Source organism: Lactuca saligna, chromosome 8, assembly GCF_052625555.1.
Source record: "Lactuca saligna cultivar CGN05327 chromosome 8, ASM5262555v1, whole genome shotgun sequence".
Taxonomy (NCBI): domain Eukaryota; kingdom Viridiplantae; phylum Streptophyta; class Magnoliopsida; order Asterales; family Asteraceae; genus Lactuca; species Lactuca saligna.
This window is the reverse complement of record NC_136424.1, coordinates 56991277-57015843: the sequence shown is the minus strand read 5'-3', so window position 1 is coordinate 57015843 and position 24567 is coordinate 56991277.

Below are 24567 nucleotides of genomic sequence, written 5' to 3'. Positions count from 1 at the left end.
TAGTGATTTTGGGAATTTGTACTCTGATAACATGTAACAATTATATTCTTTCGACTATTTTGATATCAGTTTCTTATGAATTGAATGAATTTAAAAACAAATTTTTATCTATATTTTTTGGATGTTACAAGTGTTGGATAAGGTGTCTAAGTCCATAACTTATTTGGTATATACTTGACCCGACCCGGCATGGTCCATTTGGGTTGCATTTCATCCAAACTATTTATGGATAATTTTATGAGAGTTATACACATATGATTATTAATATATTATAAGTTATAATGTATTAATATGAAGTCATGTTATTTAATTAGTCTTAGTCTTAAATTAATTATGAATTAATTTAGAGATTAAAAGGAAGACTAATTAGATTGTGGGCTATTAGTTTTATATGGTGTGGGCTAACACTCATTTGTTAATGGGCTAGGCTTGTATGGAAGTCCATGGATGATCCATGGAGCTTTTAACCCATGGATCCTTGGAAAAGGAAAGGTCATGGGTTATTAGGGTTTCACCCTAATCATGTACACTATATAAGCATGCTTATGTTGGATGAAATAGCCACTAGTGTGTGTGTTTGTGTGTGGGCAAAAATTGTAGTGTGTATACACTCTCTCAAAGTTTTCCAAGAGTTTGTGGTGATTTGTAATTCCATTTGAGGCATTCACACTATTGGTGCTTGGCCCTCAAACTCCTTAAGAATCAAACTCATCAAAAAGGTATGTAATCTCATCTAATTCTTTTATGTTTAAAAGTACCCCATGCCATGTTAGATAGGTTATGAACCTTGGAAAATTATTATTTTGCATGTATTTAAACAAACATAGATCCAAGGTTTATTAGGGTTGCATGCACACTTAGGAAGCGTTAGATTGCTCAAAACCCAACAGTGGTATCAGAGCCTAGGCTTTGTTGTTTGATACTTGATGCAAAATAGTGAAAAAAGTAGAAATTTTTGTTTTCTGCATGATGGACTCGCCGAGTCCATGGGGGGACTCGCCGAGTCCAAGGCAAAATTCATCCTACTCGCCGAGTAGGTTCGTGCACTCGGCAAGTAGAATGTTCAGAATGCAGATTTTCGACTTTTGCTGCTGGAAATGGACTAGAAACTTTACCCCAAACTGTTTTGATGTTTTAAAACTTATTTTAGTTGGTGTAATGGTTGTTCTAATCCATTTACAATAGCATATATCAAAATTTCATGCTTTGTAGGTGTTCATATAATTTTTTTTGAAACTTTGATAATCATGTTCATGTTCTTATGAATTTAGAAGATGATAGAAATTATTTGCTTAATTGTTTAGGATTAATTCTTGATCATTTATGTGTTTTAATGGAGTCCATAATTTTTCCTCAAGTTATGGATATCCAAATGTCACTTTTCTTTAACACACATTAAAAACACATAAGTTACATAAAATGAAGAGTCTTCATTTTATGAACCTTTAATTCATAAGTTATGAAATGAAAAGTTTTGAAGAGTTACAAAACTTGTCCTCAAGTTTTGAAATTTGGAAAAGTTTCACACACTTTAATAAACTTTAATGCCAACACTTAGAATTTTAAAAGTTAAAATTCAACACTTATACAATTTATAACATTAATGGTTAATTATATATATATATATATATATATATATATATATATATATATATATATATATATATATATATATATATAAGAACAAGTCGTTTTACCGTTAGTAGGCCTCATTCACGAAGTCGGTCTATAAGGTGGGTATAAGGTTGTTGCCTATAAAATGACGACTTAATGGGTGTATACTCTCACTCACCGCTTGCTTGACTGGTGGAGGGTCGTTAGCCGAACGGGTAAGATAAAGACTTATAAATTCTCATTAAGTATGATGAATATTATAAAGTAACTAAATCTTTTATTTAATTCCCATTCTTAGTTACTTTAGGAAAAATGTGAACATGGTGCTAATCCATGGAATTCACAGTTTGTACCTTACCAAGTCGTTGGTGGAGCGTGTGTGGTTAACCGGCACACTAACTTGGACTAGTAAGGATCACAAAGGGTGACTTAATGTTTGTCATAGATCAATGGAGCATGTGTGGTTAACCGGCACATTGATTAGGTGATAATATTAAGGGTACCAAGTGAATTGGCATGGTTATTCACACCTTGTTTTGTGATCCTCGGCATCCCAGTCACAAAACTTGAAGGGCACAATCGAGATTGAAACATGCCATTGAAAAGTTCAATGAATCTCAAAAGAATCTAGGAATTTCAAATCCAATTAAAACCTAATAAATCATTTCGTTTTCGTGGTGGAAATTGGTGAATCGTCATTCACCTACCTTTCAAATATATTATTACTTAGATTACGGCATCCCTCTTCTAAGTATAATATATTGTGATTGGATCCTAGCCTTAATATTACATTTGGGTGTGTTATTAAGGACTCTATATATCTAATCTAAACTTGCTTTCTTCTTTCAGATGTCTTCCAACACTAATGCTTCGGGCTCTAACCCAATTGGTTCTTTCTCTCTCATGAATCTTAGTGGGAAAGTCATCTTTGATGGTTCCAACTTCATGGACTGGATAAGGAACATCAGGATGGTAACTCGTTATGAGGACAAGGAATATGTCCTCGATAAGGAGTTAAAAGAGCTTGATGAGTCTACTGCTACTCCTGAGGAGATCGTTGAATTCAGGACACATGAGAGAGATGCTACTAAGGTGGCATGTATCATGATGGCCATGATGACAGCCGAGCTCCAAAAGTCCTATGAGGACTTCTACCCTTTTGAGATGCACCAAGACCTGATGGAAAGGTACCATCAGAGTGCTCGTCAAGAGCGGTATGAAATAATATCCTCCATAATAACAACCCGCATGAAGGACGGTGAATCCGCCACGGCCCACATGAAAAAGATGCAAAGGTATGTGGACCGTTTGCTGAAGCTGAATGTGAACTTCCCTGAGGAGTTGGCAATTGACATCATTTTGCACTCCTTACCTTCTTGTTATGACCATTTTCGCATGACATATCATATGAACAAGGAGGAAGTTACCCTTAGCAAGCTTCAAGGACTCTTGAAGACCGCTGAAACCGGTCTTAAGGGCAAGTCGGTTGTTACCTCTACTACTCCTACTCCAACATCTACCCCTGTTTTGGCTATCGGGCAAGGCAAAGGGAAAAAGAGGAAGCACCCTTCGAAGGCTACCAAGGGAAAGTCTCTTGAAGGCTCCTCATCAAGGACCAAGAGCGGTTTTGTCACTCCTTCTGCCATTCCCAAGGGTGCTGATTGGTACTATTGCCAGGACAAGGGGCACTGGAAGCGAAACTGCCCTAAATACTTGCAGGATCTGAAGGATGGGAAAGTGAAACCCACCCACGCAGGTATTTACACAATGTTGTCTAATAACTCACCATATTCTAACTCTTGGGTGCTTGATACAGGATGTGGTATTCACATATGTTCTGATTTGCAGGGCCTAAGAATAAGTGAGGATGTGGAGCACGGGAAGATAAACTTGATCATGGGGAATAGGAAGGCTTCACCTGTTTCCAAGATTGGAGTTTATACTTTGTTGCTAAATAATGGGTTAAAATTAGATTTGAATAAATGTGTGTACTCGTCTGAAATGGCGAGGAATATTATTTCCTTTCATGCTTTGTACAAACAAGGTTTTACCTTTTCGTTTGATAATGAATGTGGTGGTATTAATGCTTTCTTTAATAACGTGTTTTATTTTAAAGCATTACATTATGATGGTGTGTATGAAACTGTGTCGATTGTAGACAACTTAGGAAATAATGTGTTGTATATTGATTCTTCTACTAGCCTAGATAAGGCATCATTGTGGCATTGTCGTCTTGGACATGTAAACAAGAAACGCATAGGCCAACTCCAAAAGAGTGGAGTCTTGGAGTCATTCGACCTTAAATCGGATGATAGTTGTGAATCTTGTCTACTTGGAAGGATGACAAAATCACCCTTCACTGGAACTTGTGAAGGGGGTGAGGGTTTGTTGGACCTAATAAATACTGATGTATGTGGACCATTCAAAACCGCGACAAGGGATGCTAATCGGTATTATGTGACTTTTATTGATGATTTTAGTAGATATGGGTATGTCTACTTAATCAAACATAAGTCGGAAACCTTTGAAAGGTTTAAGGAATTCAAACAGGAAGTAGAAAATCAATTGGGCAAGAACATTAAGATGCTTCGATCCGATCGAGGTGGTGAGTATCGTAGTATCGAGTTCCTTGACTATCTTAAGGAGTGTGGGATTGTCTCACAATTGACTCCTCCCAGGAAACCACAGCTAAATGGTGTAGCTGAGAGGCGTAATCGAACCTTGTTAGACATGGTTCGCTCTATGATGAGTCGAGCTTCGCTATCAATCTCTTTTTGGGGGTATGCCTTAGAGACTACCGCCCATATCCTTAATCTAGTCCCTACAAAGAAGGTTACCAAAACACCTCATGAGATGTGGACTGGGAAGGTTCCCAATTTGGACCACATCAAAATTTGGGGTTGCGAAGCTTTCGTGAGGCGTGAAACTCATGATAAGCTCGAACCCCGAAGCGAAAGGTGTATTTTCATCGGCTACCCACAGAAATCCTTCGGTTACCTCTTCTACAGACCCAGTGAGAATGTGGTCTTTGTAGCACGAAGAGGGGTCTTTCGTGAGAGAGAATTTATAAGCCAAGGAGATAGTGGGAGGCAAATTGATCTTGAAGAAATTCAAGAATCAATTGGTGAAGGAACCTCAGACACTAGCAATCAACCTGAGGAGGAAACTCCTGTTGAGCCAGCTGACGAGTCTGTACCTCCGAGGCGTTCCACACGGGTTAGGAACACACCTGCATTTTATTATGGATTTCATATTACTACGGAAGGTGATACGTTTATCAGTGATAGTACACTGGTAAATTTGGATGAACCTAGCAGTGTTAAGGAAGCCATGGCAGGCCCGGAGTCTGCTAAGTGGAAGGAGGCTATGGATAGCGAGATACAGTCCATGTATGACAATCAAGTTTGGAACTTGGTTGACAATGTACCAGGCCGTAAAACAGTCGGGTGCAAATGGATCTTCAAGAAGAAGACAGACTTGGAAGGAAAAGTGCATACTTATAAGGCTCGACTGGTTGCGAAGGGTTTTACTCAAACTCAAGGTATTGATTATGATGAAACCTTTTCGCTGGTAGAAAAGATTAAGTCTATTAGGGTTATGTTAGCCATTGCAGCATTTCATGATTATGAAATATGGCAAATGGATGTCAAAACCACTTTCCTTAATGGAAAGTTGGCTGAGGATGTGTACATGAATCAGCAGAGGGTTTTGTCAGTGCAGAGTACCCTAATAGAGTATGCAAGCTTGAGAAATCCATTTATGGATTAAAACAAGCATCTCATAGCTGGAATCTTTGTTTTGATGAGAAGGTAAAAGAGTTTGGCTTCTCGAGAAGCGAAGATGAGTCTTGCGTGTATGTCAGAGCTAGTGGGAGTATAGTTAGCTTCTTGGTACTGTATGTGGATGACATACTACTTATAGGAAATGACATCCCAACCTTGCAGGAGGTTAAGTCTTGGCTTGGGAAGTGCTTTGCTATGAAGGACCTAGGGGAAGTTGCCTATATCCTAGGGATAAGGATATTAAGGGAAAGGAGTAAAAGACTAATTGGACTTAGTCAGAGTACCTACTTGGATAAGGTGTTGAAAAGGTTCAACATGCAGAATTCCAAGAAAGGAGATTTATTGATCCAAAGCAATACCAAGCTGAGTAAGACTCAGAGTCCGAGTATAGAGGAAGAGATAGCTGAGATGAGCCAATTACTGTATGCTTCCGCTGATAGCTCGATAATGTATGCTATGACTTGTACCCACCCTGATGTGGCCTTTGCTTTGAGCATGGTCAGCATGTATCAGGGGAACCCTGGCAAGTCTCATTGGACTGCGGTAAAGAACATTCTCAAGTACCTGCGGAGGACTAAGGATTGGATCCTTACCCTTTGTGGGAGTGATGACTTGAGAGTATTAGGGTATAGTGATGCTAGTTTTTAGACTGATAGGGATAACCTTCGCTCTCAGTCGGGCTGGATTTTTACCTTAAATGGAGGGGCAATCTCTTGGAAGAGTTCCAAGCAGGAGACGACAGCTGATTTGACTTGTGAATTAGAGTATATAGCAACGAGTGAAGCAGCGAAGGAGGCGATATGGCTGAAGAACTTCATCGGAGACCTTGGAGTTGTGCCAGCTATTAAGGAGCCTATGGAAATTTTCTGTGACAACAATAGTGCGGTTGATTTAGCTAAAGAACCGAGAGATTATGGGAGATCCCGACACATTGACAGAAAATATCACTTCATAAGACGCAAGATAGAAGAAGGACTCCTCGTGGCAAAGAGGATATCGTCAGATGAGAACCCTGCGGATCCCCTTATAAAGGGACTGACGAGGGCTAAGCATTTTCAGCATGCGAGGCGCATCGGGCTGAGGGACGATATTAGTTTTACAAATTAGATAGATTCTCTGAAACTTGTAAAATGTAATCGACATTTGATGATGAATAAAATTGTGATTTATTTATGAGTAAGGTGTTGCTATCATTGTTAATTATTTACAATTGTTTCAGCTTTGCATGTTTTGACTTCCAGAATAATTAATTTATTCAAACCTCCACAATCGGTCATACGTCGGGAGTAGGTATGAATCAAGATTGTCATGAATTGGGTTTGTAGATGGCTAAAAGTGTTTAGACATTGTAATGGTTGCTACAACGTTCATGAGTACTCATAAGTTATGAGTATTGAAATAAACCCACGCTCACTTGTATCACTTCATGGAATTTATCTCGAGTGATCGTGAGACGGTAGTATCATATAAGTCTTCAAATCTAGAGATATGAGTTGTTACCTATGAGTTGGTTGTGCATTGATTGCACGTAAACGCATCAGTAACTTGATGTTATAACACGTGCCTTTGTGTACAATTCAGCAAGTAGTAGAACAAGTATATGAGTCGAAGTTTATCTGTTCCTTCTAGAAATAGAAGTGATATATGGGCCCCTCGATGATTTTGTGTTGACCCATGTAACGGGCCCGGTCAGAACTAAATTGATGTGTTCAGTTGAGTTCTTTGTCAAACAAATCAGAAATCGAGAAACAACTACCAGATAATAAGCAAGACATAGTTACATGTGTTTTTCCGGCTGATATCATGAGAATAGAGGATTGTATGATCACTTATCTTAAAATGGCGCTTCATAGTTCAACAGAGTTTTCGAGAGCTACGATTGGTGGTTGGTTCCTGAAGTAATAGGCAAATACAGTTATTAGACTTATCCAAGTGGGAGTCTATTGGATAAGGTGTCTAAGTCCATAACTTATTTTGTATATACTTGACCCGACCCAGCATGGTCCATTTGGGTTGCATTTCATCCAAACTATTTATGGATAATTTTATGAGAGTTATACACATATGATTATTAATATATTATAAGTTATAATATATTAATATGAAGTCATGTTATTTAATTAGTCTTAGTCTTAAATTAATTATGAATTAATTTAGAGATTAAAAGGAAGACTAATTAGATTGTGGGCTATTGGTTTTATATGGTGTGGGCTAACACTCATTTGTTAATGGGCTAGGCTTGTATGGAAGTCCATGGATGATCCATGGAGCTTTTAACCCATGGATCCTTGGAAAAGGAAAGGTCATGGGTTATTAGGGTTTCACCCTAATCATGTACACTATATAAGCATGCTTATGTTGCATGAAATAGCCACTAGTGTGTGTGTTTGTGTGTGGCCGAAAATTGTAGTGTGTATACACTCTCTCAAAGTTTTCCAAGAGTTTGTGGTGATTTGTGATTCCATTTGAGGCATTCACACTATTGGTGCTTGGCCCTCAAACTCCTTAAGAATCAAACTCATCCAAAAGGTATGTAATCTCATCTAATTCTTTTATGTTTAAAAGTACCCCATGCCATGTTAGATAGGTTATGAACCTTGGAAAATTATTATTTTGCATGTATTTAGACAAACATAGATCCAAGGTTTATTAGGGTTGCATGCACACTTAGGAAGTGTTAGATTGCTCAAAACCAAACAACAAGTTGGTATTAGAGTCTTGGTTTAAAGGATTCGGGCATACTCTCGAGGTGACTGGACTCAAATCGAGGGTTTGGAAAGTTTTTCATAAAAGAAACATTTTAATCTAAGGATTTTAATAAAAAAGTCAAGCGGGTGTAATGCGTGCAATTAGCCAAGCTCAAGTAAGTTTTCCCAAGACATCCATACAAGTTATATGCTATGATATGAGAATTACATGCTATATTAGGAGCTCAGGGTTTACTCAAAATTGCATTATAGAATTCTAGGAGATATTCCTTTATATGCCTATCTGTATGAGCTTTTAGATTTGCATGCTATTATCATATCAATTACTTGTTAGGATGGCCTGTATAGAGTATGTTTTGAAGTGAGTTTCCTGATGCTCGAATGTTGCATGCTTTGTGCTTTAGGAAATTCTGCTAGTACTAACCAAGTAGTGGATGAATGCATTGGGTTACATATTATTGCGATTGGATAATTTTAGAAGGATAGGTTTAACTCTATTACGTTGCTCTCGTTTGATTCCAACCGTTGTAGTGTGGGACCTATCATTTGGATAATCATCTAGTACCAGTAGTATGTAACTGTGTTCATGCAGTAGTTAGGTAGTACTTGTAGAAGTTCCTTCTATAACTGATAGCAGAGAGGGGTGAGGAAGGAAGTCTTAGGGAGTCCCTATGAGATTTTCGGTGCGTAAGGCACTTTATACTTTGAGAACGTATTAGTTAGAAGAGTGACTTGGAGGAGTTGGGGTAGTCCTTGAGGAGGGTATAAATAGGTGTTAAAGGTAGTATTGGGCCCGTACTTGTAACACCCCGACTCCCAAGTACAAGTTTTAAAGCATTATATACATATTTATAGACCTACTCAATGAGTTGGTTGCCCCAACTCGTCGTGTAGAGGCGGGTTAGCCCGTGTGGATTATTGGATCTACTCGATGAGTCGGAGGACCCGGACTCGAAAAGTAGGACCTGGTAGATGAAACCCTAATTTGTAGAGTTTGCACCCTATTTAAAGGACCTTATGTCCCTTTCTCAAGTCCTTTACCGCTCCCTTGACAACTAAGATAAACCCTAATCGCTATTAACCTTGTTCTTGAGTGATTATGAGGCTTAAAGAGTTATTTTGGAGCTTTGTGAAGAAGGTGTGAAGTATAATAAGCTTGGAGCAAAAACGAGCTTGTGGATCTGACTATACTTCATCTTGGGATCATTTTCAAGGTAACAAGTCATTACCTTGGCTTATCTTTAGTTAAATCTCTTCATTTTTGGGTTTAGGGCTACCTTTAGCACATTTGGGAGTCATTTTGACTATTAGGGCAAGATCTAAAGTAGTAACTTCAGATCTGGACTCCCATTGGTCCCTATAGCTATTAAGTTATGAGATTTGGCAAACGTGGACCTTTCCTTTTGATTTAACCTTTCCCTTAGTCTAGTTTTGGCATTTAGAACCAGTTATGTACGTAAAGTTTTCAACTTTACGTGGAAACCATGTCCTAGGAGGTTGGATCTACAATATGGAGCTTTGGGGTGGCTTAAAAACATCTGTATAAGTAATGGACTGCAGGAACTCGACGATTCTCTTAGACGACTCGGCGAGTCGGATGAAGGTTTCCCGTATTTGATTATTCATGAACTCGGCAAGTCACTAAGAGGACTCGACGAGTCAGTTAGGGTTTTCCCCAACATTTGGACACGCATGGACTTGATGAGTTGGTTGGAAACTCGGCAAGTCAATTAGGGTTTTGGGTGACTTATGAGATCTTAAGGAACTCAATACATGGGCTATTGACTTTGATCGTTGACTTTGTCTTTGACCAAGGGTTGATCAGCTTGACTTCTGGGGATATTTTGGTAATTGGGAATTTATGGAAATGGACCATTGGCGGATGTAGGTGTTGGACTTGTAGTTGCATTTGGTGTAGTTTGACTTTATCACTTCAAGCTACTTGTGAGGTGAGTTTTCCTCACTATACTCAAGGGTCGCAGTCACCAAGGGTAGCCCTTTTGGATTGTTATCCTGATATGTTATGCTAGTATGATCCGTTAGATCAGTATCCTGGAAGATAGGATGTTATTATGTTGTTATGATCTGTTAGGTCGGTATGTATGTCTATAGACTGTTATGCAATTATCTTATATATATATATATATATATATATATATATATATATATATATATATATATATATATATATATATATATATATGTGTGTGTGTGCACATGTTCGATTGATGGTTGATGCTTATCTGCTTTGTGCGAAGGCCAATAGACCTGGGCATTACAACCTGATGGTTGTGGGCCATGAGTATTCCATCCCGAAGATGATTGGACTCGTAGTATGTGGGCATTTCAACCCAATGGTTGTGGGCTAGGGGTATTCCATCCCGTGGATGATTGGACCCATAGTATGTTGGCGTTCCAGCCTGATGGTTGAGGGCCTGGGGTATTCCAACATGATGGTTAACTAGACCCATAGTATGTTGTTTGTGATTATATGTGTATTGTTGTGTGTATGGGTATTATGGGGGAACTCACTAAGCTTTGGGCTTACAGTTTCAGTTTTGGTTTCAGGTACTTCAGATCATTGTGGGAAGACAAAGGCGTGATCATACAGCTCCTCACATTTTATGACCTTGTTTCTGGGATACTCTGATATGGAATTATTTTGAAAAAAATATGTAATAACTGTTGGTTTTGAATGTTTTAAATTTTTTTAAAATTAGCATGATTTTTTATGGGTGCTACAGTACTACTGAAAGCATAGGATTTATACCCGATGCCAGAAAGAGCATGGTGAATCTATGTAACTCGAGAATGTGAACCTTCTTGTGTGTAAGCTAATTACTTATGTGGTTATGTTTCAGTATGGTGATGACACTTCATGGAGAAGGAGGTTCAGGATCTGGATATTGTTCGGGCACGGGCTCCGAACCAATTGATAAGGGTTTACGAGATTTCATTGTATCTGAGATTATGAGAGGCATCCTTGATGCGACACTTGTGATGTCCGGGTCGATCAAGGAGGGTATCATGGAGTTGAGGATCGCCTTCGGATCTTCAGGGTTGATCTGGCTGCTAGCTAGTCGGGGGCCCACACACTCTCCTTCAAGTATTTTATGTGATGTGGGGCACCATATTTCTTTGGGGCGAAGGACCCCATTGCAGCTAGATAATTGATAGTCGACATCGATTATGCTCAGATGACAAGCTTCTACCCCAAGGGCTTGAAGGTCAGGTTTCTTGCAGGATGGTTGAAGGAGAGAGCGCATAATTGGTGGGAGGAGGTTAGCTATGCTATGGGATCCTAGACCATTGAGGCCATGACATGGCCATATTTTTTGACCAGGTTTGAAGCAAAGATTGCACCGGTTGCTGGTAGCAACTAGCCAGAGGATTTCTTGATATGAGGACGAAGACTAAGACTGTGGCCGAGATCACCGCCAAGTTTAGAGAGAGGGCATTGTTGGTAACCTAGTATGCAACTGATGAGGAGATGAGGAAGACCCGATACCATGATATTTTAAGATCTGACATTAGGAAGTTTGTTAGTTTTTCTACCTGTCCGAATCTGGATGATATGATATCTAGGGTGCGAGAGCGAGAGATTGATATGTAGAACTTAGGGAAGAGGAAAGCGGATCATGGTCAAAAAGTTGGGGCTTCATCAAAGAAACCTAAGGGTTTTGACTCTAGGTTGAAGGGCCAGCGGGTCCGGAGGCATTGCAGCAAATGTGGCAGGTCGCATGATGGGGTTTGCAGGGTGGGTGGGTCGGGCTGCTATAAGTGCAGCAAGACTAGGCACATTTGCAAGGATTGTACTGCTTCTATTACCACTTCACAAACATCAAACCTTATTTTCTTTCATTGCAATCACGAAGCCACAAAAAGGCCAATTGCCTAAGTATACCATTAGGACGACCAGTGGTAACACCAGCTCCAGGGACACTACGGATCATAGATGTCCGCCAGGACATGGCGGATGCTCCTATGGTGAGGATTCAGCCCTTCTAGCACACCACCGAGGAGGCGCGTGCACCACCAGATGTGGTGACAGGTATGTATTCTCTCCTTAACTCTTTATTTATGTTGATTTTGATGCTTATATTTTATGTGTTTTGTTTTAGGATCGTTCCTTGTGAACGGTATCCATGCATTGGTATTATTTGACTCGTGGGCTACCTAATATTGCTTGTACCTTGTGCTTAGCAAGAGGTTTAATGGATCTTCGGGTGAGCTGGATCATCCATTAGAGGTTGAGATTATGGATGACCGATCCGTCAGTGTACAGAGGGTTCATCGATATTATGTTCTAGAGATGTTTAGAGAGCGGTACCTGGTCGACTTGGTTCCCATTCCTTTACACGGGAACAAGGTTATTGTGGGGATGGATTGGTTGAGCCCCAATGGGGTGATGATTGATTTTCAGTGCCAGCTGGTACGTGTTCGGACCCTAAGTAGGGGAGAGTTGGTGGTCCGTGGAGAGGACGCTCAGCGTGAACCACTCCTATGCATAGCCGCTAGGGCCAGACAGTATTTTTATCAAGGTTGTTTTTGGTTTGTCACCTATGTTATGGATACCTGGGAGCAGGGTATGGCATTGGTGGATGATATTTCGATTCTACAGGAGTACCCATATGTATTTCCGGAGGATTTTCATTGAGTGCCTCCGGAGAGGCAAGCGAAGTTCCGGATTGACTTGATTCTTGGTGAGGCCCCGATAGCCAAAGCACCATATCGGTTAGCTCAACCAGAGATGCAGGAGTTGTCTACATAGCTAGAGGAGTTGTTAGAAAAGGGTTTCATCCGACCGAGTAGTTCACCTTGGGGTGTGCGGATCATGTTTGTTAAGAAGTAGGACAAATTGCATTGGATGTCTATTGACTACCAGGAGTTGAACAAGCTAACGGTGAAGAACCTTTTGTTGGGTTATGAGCATTCTAACACTCCTAAGTGTACATGCAACCCTAAATACCTTGGATCTATGTTTTCTCTATTATACATGCAAATATGAACATCCAAGGTATTATCCTAATATAGCATACAAAACTATCAATATAACAAGATAGAATACATACCTCTTTGATGTAGAATGTCTTCATGAAGCTTGAGTGCCTAGTGCCCCAAGTGTGACACCTTAAATGGTTCACACAACACCAAAAACACTTGGAATAACTTGAGAGAATTCTACACTTCATGAAAACGGCTAGCCCTCTCTAGAATCATATCTAGTGGCCGATATTCCTCAAGAATAAGATGCTTATATAGTTATACAATTAGGGTAAACCCTAATTGTCATGACTTTCCATTTCCTTGGATCCATGGGTTCAAATACACCATGGAGCATCCATGGAGCATCATATGGGTTTTGGCCCAACTAGATAATCCATGGAGCATTAGCCCACTATATAAGTATGGATGATTTGCACAATCAACCCATATATTTAATTAGTCTTCTTTTGATCACTCAATTAATCCTAGATTAATTCTTGATCAATACTAATTAAATAATCTTATTATTCTTATTATTAATATACTAGAACTTATAATATATTAATAACCATAAGTGTCTTATTTCTCTCATTATAGTCTATCCAAGTGCATGATGCCATGCAACCCAAATGGACCATGCCGGGTTGGGTCAAGTCTTACCAATTATAGTTACGAACATAGACATTAATCCAACAGTCTCCCACTTGGATAAGTCTAAAACTATTATTGCGTATGACTTCAGGAACCAACTGGCAATCGTAGCTCTCAAAAGCTTCTGTCGAACTCTGACCTTGTCGATAAATGCTGACCTTTGTCAATGACTTGTCCATTAGATAAGGGATAATATATTCCTCCATTCTAGATATCGTATGGACTGAGACATGGATTATAATCATTCTCTCTGTCCATTTGTTGTTTCCCGATTTCCGATTTATGATGAATGACTAATTGAACAAATCAAATTAGTCCTAGCCCGGCTGAGCACTTCCATTTGTCATCATCAAATCATCAAGGGGCCCATAGATATCGCTTTTATCCCGAAGGTAAAAGGAATGGATAAACTTCGACTCATATGGCTTGTTCTACTACTTGTTGAATCATACACAAAGACACGTTTTATAGCACCGAGTTACCAAATGCGGTTTCGTGCAATCAATGTACAACCAACTCATAGTAACAACTCATATCTCTAGGTTTGAAGAATATAAGATATTATCGTCTCTTGATCACTCGTGATAAAATCCATGAAGTGATTCCAATGAGCGCGGGTTGAATCCAATACTCAGAACTTATGAGCACTCATAAGTGTTGTAGCCCTTTGTCCAACACCTTAGACCTCTACAAGCCAACCCATGACAGTCTTAATTCATATCTACTTCCAACATATGACCGACTGTGGATGGTTTGAATAACTTAGTCATTCCGGAAGAATAACCTAGTTTATTCGGGAAGTCAAAACATGCAAAGTGAAACACAATAATAATTGAATCCAATATGGTATCAAAACCTATGAACATATATAAAACACCTTTTATTTATCACCATATGATTACACATTATTCATTGTATACTGTTTCAGCTATCAACTTTATTCTTGAATTTAAAACAATAGTTGTCCCATGCTCCAAGCATGTACACTATGTTTTCTGAACACTAGTCATGCCACACACCAAGTATGCATACTATGTTTGTCTATGATCTTTACTTTGTGAACTAGATCAACTGAACATAACTTCAATGATTCTCTTTTCACACTCCCAAAACCTTACTGCAAATGCAAGAATTCCAAATTCATGCCATTTACTGAAATCTGTTAGATTCTAAACTTATATGCATTGATCCTCTTGTAATGGTTATGCACAGAGTCATAAAGTCAACAACAACCATTATAGAGCATTCCAAAGGAGATCGGCTCCTTGGAAACATCCTTCTTGCATTAAGTTTCCTTAATCTTACACAGATTGAAAATTCTAACTTTGAAACATTTCCAGATTCCATTTTGACTATCACTTCTGAACAAGAGTTGACTCCTTACAGATTATGTCAATATGGTCCTTCCAGAATTATCACTATACTTCCAACTATCCTTGAGCAACCAATCTTTGGTAAACCTTAGATTGTCCTCGATAATTGTTTAATCCTTTTAGTCATATCCAGTTCTAAACCTTTTCCCTTCTTAATGCCCCAGGCATTTGGAAAATTTTAGAAATGATGAATATAGCACATGTAATCGATCCTATATCCGAAGCATATGGGACACGATACATGATGTCTCACATAAAGACTAAACCAGTCTTTTGCTATAACATTTCCATTTCTATTTGCCAAGTTCTCATAATTCAGATTATGAAAAGGGATGTCGTAATCATAACCGAATTTTAGAACGCAAATAATGGACCCATATATAGAATTTCCTTATGTTGAGCCATTCCAACATGAAATTCACACACACACACACACACACACATATATATATATATATATATCCTTGACTAAATGATTAAAACCTCACGATCTAAGCTTATAGCTTTGAGATGAAGTATAATTTCCTCTCCCTTAATTATAGCAAAACAACTTTTTCCCAATTAAACATTTGTTTTCTATAATTAACATTGCTAACTTGCAATACTTATCATAATTATCATGCTCCCACTAACATGATGATTATTAGCATAACACTTATGCTCCCCACTAGCTTTGACATGTACTCAGAAAGCTCGACTTCTAGGAATCAATACTTTATTGACTTTCTTACCAAAGTTCAGATTTCTGATAATAGTTTGTTTTGATAAGACTTTATCAAAAACATACACCTTCCCTTAGATAGCACACTTGTGTGTCTAAACAATTATGAAGAGGGATGCCATAATCATAATGCTTAGACCTTTTTTCCACTTCTCACAAGTCCAGGTTATTGTGCCGGTAAACCACACCGCTCCACTAACGACTTTGAGAATGCAAACGTTACAATTGCTATCTAGCTAAAATCTACTTAGTGAAAGTGTTTCCTCACCATCATTTTCATGAATCAAAGAGAAACCTTATGAAACTTAGATTTATATGGTGTATGAGTTCCTACCCATATGAATTTGTCAAAACCATAATCACAAGACAAAGATAATGACAAATCCAAAACCATATGGATTGAACTCAATCTTAATTTCTTGCCACCTGGCAGCTCAAGGGCCTGCCATTGCTTCCAAGTTGTTGTGCAACCACTTGAGAACTCTAAGAACTCATATGCAAAGCCAACTTTAACTGAAAGGGCACAGAATATGTCAACACGATAGGTGATAAACCTCAAGTCGTGTGCTAGTGAATAACTTCAGGTTCTACTCTTGATTAGTTCTTGAGACTTTCAAGACCTTTAAGACTCCCACTGTCCTCTTGACCTATAAGACTCCCTTGTCAAACATCCAAGAGATAGTGTAGATTCTAACCAAGACAAACACTTCACATAGTTAGCCTAAGTTGGTCTTTGTTTTATCCAAAACATCATAACTTACCAACTTCAAATGAACAAGAGTAGGACACTTTTACTCTTACATTTGACACGTGTTTTAAACCTTCTTAAAGACATGTCACTCAAATTACAATCTTGGAGTATGACTCTAAGACTTGTATTGGAACGAAGTATGACTCATCTTCTTGATTTAACAATTTCAACAATTCATGATCCCTTCTTCTTAGTCATAAGAATGCACTAAGACTTCCTTAGAGAACTAATTTTGATATGGTTTCTTAATCATTAAGATGATCACAAAACTGATACTAAAGTACTCTCCCATCTTTTCAGATTTGAGAAACTTTTATCCTTCTGCCTAACTTGATTCTTCTTATCCGCTCTGCCATGCATTGGAACCTTTTCCAATGTCTCAGAGTTACACTTAAGCTTGTAAGTATAATCATATTTATTAAGCTTTAGTAAACTATGACGAATAGCCTTATATCTTTTGTGGTGGACTTAATCAGTGCACATGACTATGTACTCGATCCCTTAGTCCATTACTTGACTCACACATCCATGTGAACGAGTAATTAGTCTTAATTTTTCCAATACTTGAAAGTTCTCATTCATCATGCTATACAACTTGCATGATTCCAAGTTCCGGTCCAATTGAGACTTGGGTGATGAGAATCTTTCCTCAAATGCCATTGTAAGGATATTTTAAAATAACTAAAATCAAAAAATTTTCTTTTATTTTAAAACTATGCGGAAAAACTTATCCTTACAATCCATATGAAAACTTGTTGTTATCTATTTCTAAGCAATATCTCATAACTCCTAAGAAGTAGCTCAAGAATCCGATTTTCAAACTACGCGATAGAAATCCATCTATGCGATCAGATTCAACATATTCTTTCTTTGAGTTCCTTTACTTTTCTTTGATTCTTAAAACATTACCATGTGACCCAGTCACATCATGTATCAAGAATCTCAGAATAGAAACTTAACAGAGTTAGATAGTGGACTTTACTTGAAGTAGAGTCAAACTTATTGACTTTAACATCCTTAGGTAAATTTGGCAGCTTCGCAACTAATGACCCTTCCTTTGGCAATATAAACATATGGACCCTTTGATAATGGTACACGGGACTATCACGGACTTAGTTTTTCTCTTTACCATTTGTTCAACCGAGTTGACTATGGCCGATCCCTTTCCATTGGGAAGAGAATGCTTTTTCTGTATTTCCTGTGTCACTATTGTCAATGTCCATCAAGTTTTGAGGAAGTTGATCTTAACAAATAAATAAGATCATTAAGGGTCTTGTCATAGTCTGTTTCATAGGTATTCCAAAAGAACTCACTATGTGACTTAGAAAGTAGTTGAATCACCAACTTTCTCAAGACTTTGGCACCCTTCTCTCCCGGCTTGTCAATATGTGACTACATCTCCAAGATGTAATCACGCCTAGACATTGCCTTGCCAATAGAGCTTGAGTGACTTTGAACTTGTGGGTTGGGAGAATAATTTGAGGAGGTGAAAGAAGTATGATTTCCAAGGGACATCATCTTCATTTAGGAAAGCTTGTTTCAAGAGATTTGGGAAGATCATACATGTCTAAACCAGACATGTTTTAGGAGATATTCAAGATAGTTGATCTAAAGTCCTTAATATGACACCCAATCTGAAATATTAAGGCTAGGACCCAACAAACTATTTTATAACTTCGAAGAGGGATGCCGTAATCCAAGCTATAAAATATTTGAAGGTAGGTGAATGACGATTCACCAATTTCCGCCAAGATAAACGAAATGTATTATTAGGTTTTAATTGGTTTTTGAAACTCCTAGATCTTTGAGATTCATTGAACTGTTCAATGGCATGTTTCAATCTCGAGTGTGCCCTTCAGGTTTTGTGACTGGGATGCCGAGGATCACAAAACAAGGTGTGAAGTAACCATGCAAATTACTTAGTACCCTTAATAAATTACCCCTCAATCGATGTGCCGGTTAACCACACACGCTCCATCGATACTATGATAAATATTAAGTCACCCTTTACCTACCTTGTTAAGTCCAAGTTAGTGTGCCGGTTAACCACACACGCTCCACTAACCAACTTAAACAAAGTGCAAAGTGTAATTTTACGGATTAGCACCTTATTCACATTTTCCTAAGTAACTAAGATTGGGTATTATTAAGAGTTTTGTTACTTAGTATTTATCATTAATACTTTTAATGAAGGGAGAATTATAGTCCTGTTAAACCCGTTCGGCTAACGACCCTCCACCAGTCAAGCAGGCGGTGGGTGAGAGTGGACACCCATTAAGTTGCCATTTTATAGGCAACAACCTTATACCCACCTTATAGACCGGCTTCGTGAATGAGGCCTACTAACGGTAAGACTGACTTTACTCTTATACACACACACACACACATATATATATATATATATATATATATATATATATATATATATATATATATTATTAACTTATAATATTATAAAGTATAAGGGTTGAATTTTAACTTTTAAAATTCTAAGGGCTAACATGGAATTAAAGTATTCATAAGAGAAAACTTTTCAAATTCCAAAACTTGCAAAACTTGAGGGCAAGTTTTGAAACTATTCAAAACTAATTAATTCCATAACTTATGTGTTTAAAGTAGTTTTAATTAAAAAACTCTTCAAGTTCCATAACTTGAGGACAAGTTATGGAAGACTTTAAATTGTTTAAAGAATGTAACTTTTTCTTTATTTTGTAACTTATGGAATTAATTAAGGTTACATATTTTTTACTTAATGAAGTGACTCTTGGTCCTCCATAACTTGAGGACAAATTATGGAGTCATAACACCAATTAATTAGAACTAGACTCTTCATTTTGTAACCTTTGCCAACTTTTATGAGTTTTATGAATCTTAAATGTGACTTTTCATATAACTTGAGGACAAGTTACAAAAACACATTTTAGCATCAACTCTTAGATTAAAATGGATTGAAAACATAATTTTCTATTAATCTAAATCAACTCATAAGATCAAAATAATTAAAAAAAAAAAAAAAAAACTTTTGGATTCCATAACTTATGGAGTTTAATGTTTGTTTAATGATGAAACTTTTCATGTTCCATAACTTATGAACAAGTTATGGAATTCTTTAAAGCATTAACAACAATTTGTGTAACTCCATAAAAAAACTTTGAATCAATTTTTTTTTTAAATCTTTTGATATCCATAACTTATGAGGTTTCAAAAAACTCTTTAGATCAAACTTTTAAAACTAATAAAATAATCGTATCATTTTATCTTTTACTAAATTTGACCTAATTTAACTCATATAGCAAATGATTCAAATTTTATAAATAATTAGTTTTTCACAAAAACAAGTAATTATCTTAAAATTTGACAAACGTGAATTTTTTTTCAACTTTGAAAATAAAATATTTGCATCAATATAACAAAAAAACAACCCATGGCTCTGATACCACTGTTGGGTTATGAGCATTCTAACACTCCTAAGTGTACATGCAATCCTAAATACCTTGGATCTATGTTTTCTCTATTATACATGCAAATATGAACATCCAAGGTATTATCCTAATATATCATACAAAACTATCAATATAACAAGATAGAATACATACCTCTTTGATGTAGAATGTCTTCATGAAGCTTGAGTGCCTAGTGCCCCAAGTGTGACACCTTAAATGGTTCACACAACACCAAAAACACTTGGAATAACTTGAGAGAATTCTACACTTCATGAAAACGGCTAGCCCTCTCTAGAATCATATCTAGTGGCCGATTTTCCTCAAGAATAAGATGCTTATATAGTTATACAATTAGGGTAAACCCTAATTGTCATGACTTTCCATTTCCTTGGATCCATGGGTTCAAATACACCATGGAGCATCCATGGAGCATCATATGGGTTTTGGCCCAACTAGATAATCCATGGAGCATTAGCCCACTATATAAGTATGGATGATTTGCATAATCAACCCATATATTTAATTAGTCTTCTTTTGATCACTTAATTAATACTAGATTAATTCTTGATCAATACTAATTAAATAATCTTATTATTCTTATTATTAATATACTAGAACTTATAATATATTAATAACCATAAGTGTCTTATTTCTCTCATTATAGTCTATCCAAGTGCATGATGCCATGCAACCCAAATGGACCATGCCGGGTCGGGTCAAGTCTTACCAATTATAGTTACGGACTTAGACATTAATCCAACACCTTTATCCACTCCCGATGATTGATGATTTGTTTGACTAGCTTCAGGGCCCGTCTTGGTTTTCCAAGATTGATCTACGTTCGGGTTATCATCAGATGAGGGTCCGGGAGGATTATGTGCGAAAGACGACCTTCCGGACTCGTTATGGTCACTACGAGTTCATGGTGATGCCCTTTAGGCTCACCAATGCTCCAGCCACATTCATGGACCTCATGAACCACACGTGTCGACCGACGTTGGATCTTCTCTTGTGAGTTGAGCAACTTCAAAGGATGGGAATGTTAGATCTAAGGTCCTTTGGTCCGTTTAGAACTTAAAAATGAAGTCTTGGTGGGTGTTTTGACCTCGTGCATGGGTAATGAACCTTAAAATGGTCTTAATGGGGGCGTTGGGAACATATGAGACATGCAAAGGCATAAAGTTACCAACTTTATTCCCTAGGTCGTCTTGATAATCTTAGATTTGACTTTTAGACGTGAGGGAATCGAGTATTTAGCACTTAATGGGTAAAGTGCTTAATTTGTTAGTACGTTGGGCGTAGCCTAGCATACACAGCACGTAAGTCCCAGAGATTTAGTATGCTATGCGTACCAAGGTGGTACGCTGAGCGTACGCACCACAGATGGGCTTGGATCTGTTTTGGGCCTTTGAATTGTTTAAGCCTCAATTAGTCATTAGGCCAAGTTGTCTTTTGGGGATGTTGTGATTAGGCCTTATTGGGCCATAAGGCCCACTAATGGTTTTTAGACATGGACTTTGGGCCCATTAACAAAGGAAGAATATTTGGGCCTTTGTGGAAGGATTTGGAGTTTGGATTTCCCTTTGATTAAGTGAAGCCCTAACATTGGTTGATATAATTATTTAGCACGGGAGATTATGGAAACTTAGGAGGGTAGTTTTAGATTCTTCGAACAGTGCTGAGTCTTCTCACCATACCAATGGGTCTAAGTCACCAAGGCCAGCCCATTTTATGTTAGGTTATTATGTATGTTATTGCATGGAAGACCCCGGGGGAGCCCATGGCAACTGGATATATGATCATGTGGGGTAGCCTATGGCATTCCCAGGTTAAGACCATGTGGGTTAGCCCATGGCACAATGGTATAAGACCCTAGGGGGAGCCCAAGGCATCCTTACAAGTTTATATTTGTGTTATGTGTATATGTTTATGTGACATATGATATGTTATGTGATTATGAATGTTATTGCATGGAAGATCCTGGGGGAGCCCATTGCAATTGAATATAAGACCATGTGGGGTATCCCATGGCATTCTCAGGTTAAGACCATGTGGGGTAGCCTATGGTGCAATGTTGTAAGACCCCGGGGAAGCCCGTGGCATCCTTACAGGTTTATGTATGCATGGGTTATGTGATATAGGTAGCTTTTATAGCTAACAGGATATGTGATATATGTATTGTGTGTGTGGTATGATCTAGGGAAACTCACTAAGAATTAGCTTACAGGTTGTGGATATATTTCAGGTACTTCAGATCCAAAGGGAAAGGGCAAGGCGTGATGGTGCGGCGTTCACTCTCTCTTAGGCGTTTTCACGGGACACTATGATGTTTGGCATAAAATTTGTATTTGATTTATGCTTTGAAAACAATTATAACTGAATTTTGTTAATGTTGGAACTGTTTTTGATTATTCAAAAATGAAAACATTTCTTTGTAAAAATTAGGTCGTTACAGAAGTTGCCTCAGACTACGCATGGTGTGGATTGGATTTTGGTCATCGCGGATAGATTGACCAAGAATGCGCATTTTATCCTAATCCAAGAGTGTGTCTCTATGGTGAAGTTGGTTGAGGTATACATCAGGGAGGTTGTGTCATGGCATGGAGTGCTAGTTTGATGTGGTTTCTGTCAGGGGCGTTCGGTTTACTTCCATATTTTGGAAGAGATTCCACACCGAGTTGGGTACTTGTTTGCATTTCAGCACGATCTTTCAACCGCAGACAGATGGTCAGAGCGAGCAGACCATCCAGATATTGGAGGATATGTTATGGGCGTGTGTTCTGTACTTTGGTGGTAGTTGGGATATGTATCTTCCGTTAGCAGAATTTTCATATAACAATATGTAACATCTCGAGTTCAGGAGTGCAAGTTCAGGGTCCAAAGTGTAAATGTGGAAGGGCAACTCGGCGAGTCCATGGGTTGACTCGGCGAGTAGGGTCGCGACTCTAGTCGCGTGTTAAATGGCCAACTCGGCGAGTCGGAGGTTGGACTCGGCGAGTAGGTGCTGAGTGGTGAAAACCCTAATTTCGGAGGATGAGCCCTATATAAGGACATTATACCTTCTCCCCAGCCTCTTTACCCTTTATTGGAGTCCAGAAAACCCTAAGACGCGATTGTGAGGGATTTGAGTGCATTTGAACCTTGGAGAAGAGATTTTGGAGGAGATCTTGGAGAATTAGGAGGCTTGGAGCAAGGGGGCTTTGCTAAGATTCAGATTTCTCTTCTGTTGGGGCTTCCTTTTAAGGTATTACTTCATTTCTTGGGTTGTTATTCATCTAGAGTCATCATCTTGGAATGTGTGGAAAGTTTAGCTTGTGGTATTTTGAGTTTGAAGGTTAGATCTGAGGTTGCTACCTCAGATCTGGAATGGAGAAGGTCTAGAGTGCATTAAACTCCTTGTTCTTGAGTGTTTGGTGAAGCCATCTAGTCCCAAACCCTATCCCTAGAGTGTAAAATGCCTAGATCTCTTTGGATTCACGTAAAGTTTGCCACTATACGTGATGGATGGGTTGTATAAAGGTAGATCTATGTTTTGAATCATCTGCAAGGCCTGAAAAGCTTATGCATGGGTTAAGATCTAGAGGCACTCAGCGAGTCACAAAGGTGTACTTGGCGAGTTGCTTGAAGACGGATTGGAACTCGGCGAGTTGGAAGAACAACTCGGTGAGTAGGTTCTTGGACTTGACAAGTCTGGTCATGAGGTCCTAAACTTATTCCGGTGAAGCCATGAATTAGTGAGTCAAGGGAGGACTCGATGAGTGAGTGTGAGGGGACTCAGAGTGGTGAGACTCAGTGAGTCTCAGGGTGACTCGCGAATGGGGAAGTTCTGAGCATGGGGACTCGATGAGTCATTAGGATGACTCGGCGAGTAGAGTCATTCAGGAGGTTGAATTTGACTTTGACTTTGACAAAGGGTTGACCAGTTGACTTCCAGGAGCATTTCGGTAATTGTTGGCTTTTGTTTGAGTTCAGTGTTGGTGTTGGCTAGTGGTGGAGAACGTATCAGTGGTCGGAGCATCTTGGTCTTATCTTTTAGTCAGCAGTTGTGAGGTGAGTTATCCTTATTATATCAACATGGTCTAAGGCACCAAGGCCGGCCCTTTATCGGATTGTAATCCGGGTATTGTTATGTTGTTGCTTTGCTATGTTTGCATCCTGGTAGTTAGGATGGTATATGTTAGAGACCTGGTTAAGGTCGGTATCCTAGTATATAGGATGATGCTATGCTAGTGACCGGTTAGGTCGGTATCCTGTTTAGAGTATGTCATGTTATGTGATCTGCTACATCGGTTTGATTAGATGTGAATTGTTATATGATTGTATATTTATGTGCACATGGTTATTTGACTGGGGTTGGGTTGAGGCGGGTCCTGCTTTGTGCTGTAGGCCAACATACCCAGGGCGGACCGGTTATCCCGAAGGCCAAGTAAGCGGTCCGGATAGGCTGTAGGCCCTACGAGGGCGGACCAGACGTGCCGAGGCTCGACGAGTGGACCAGGCCAACTGAAGGCACGATGTGGGCGGACCAGTCATACTGT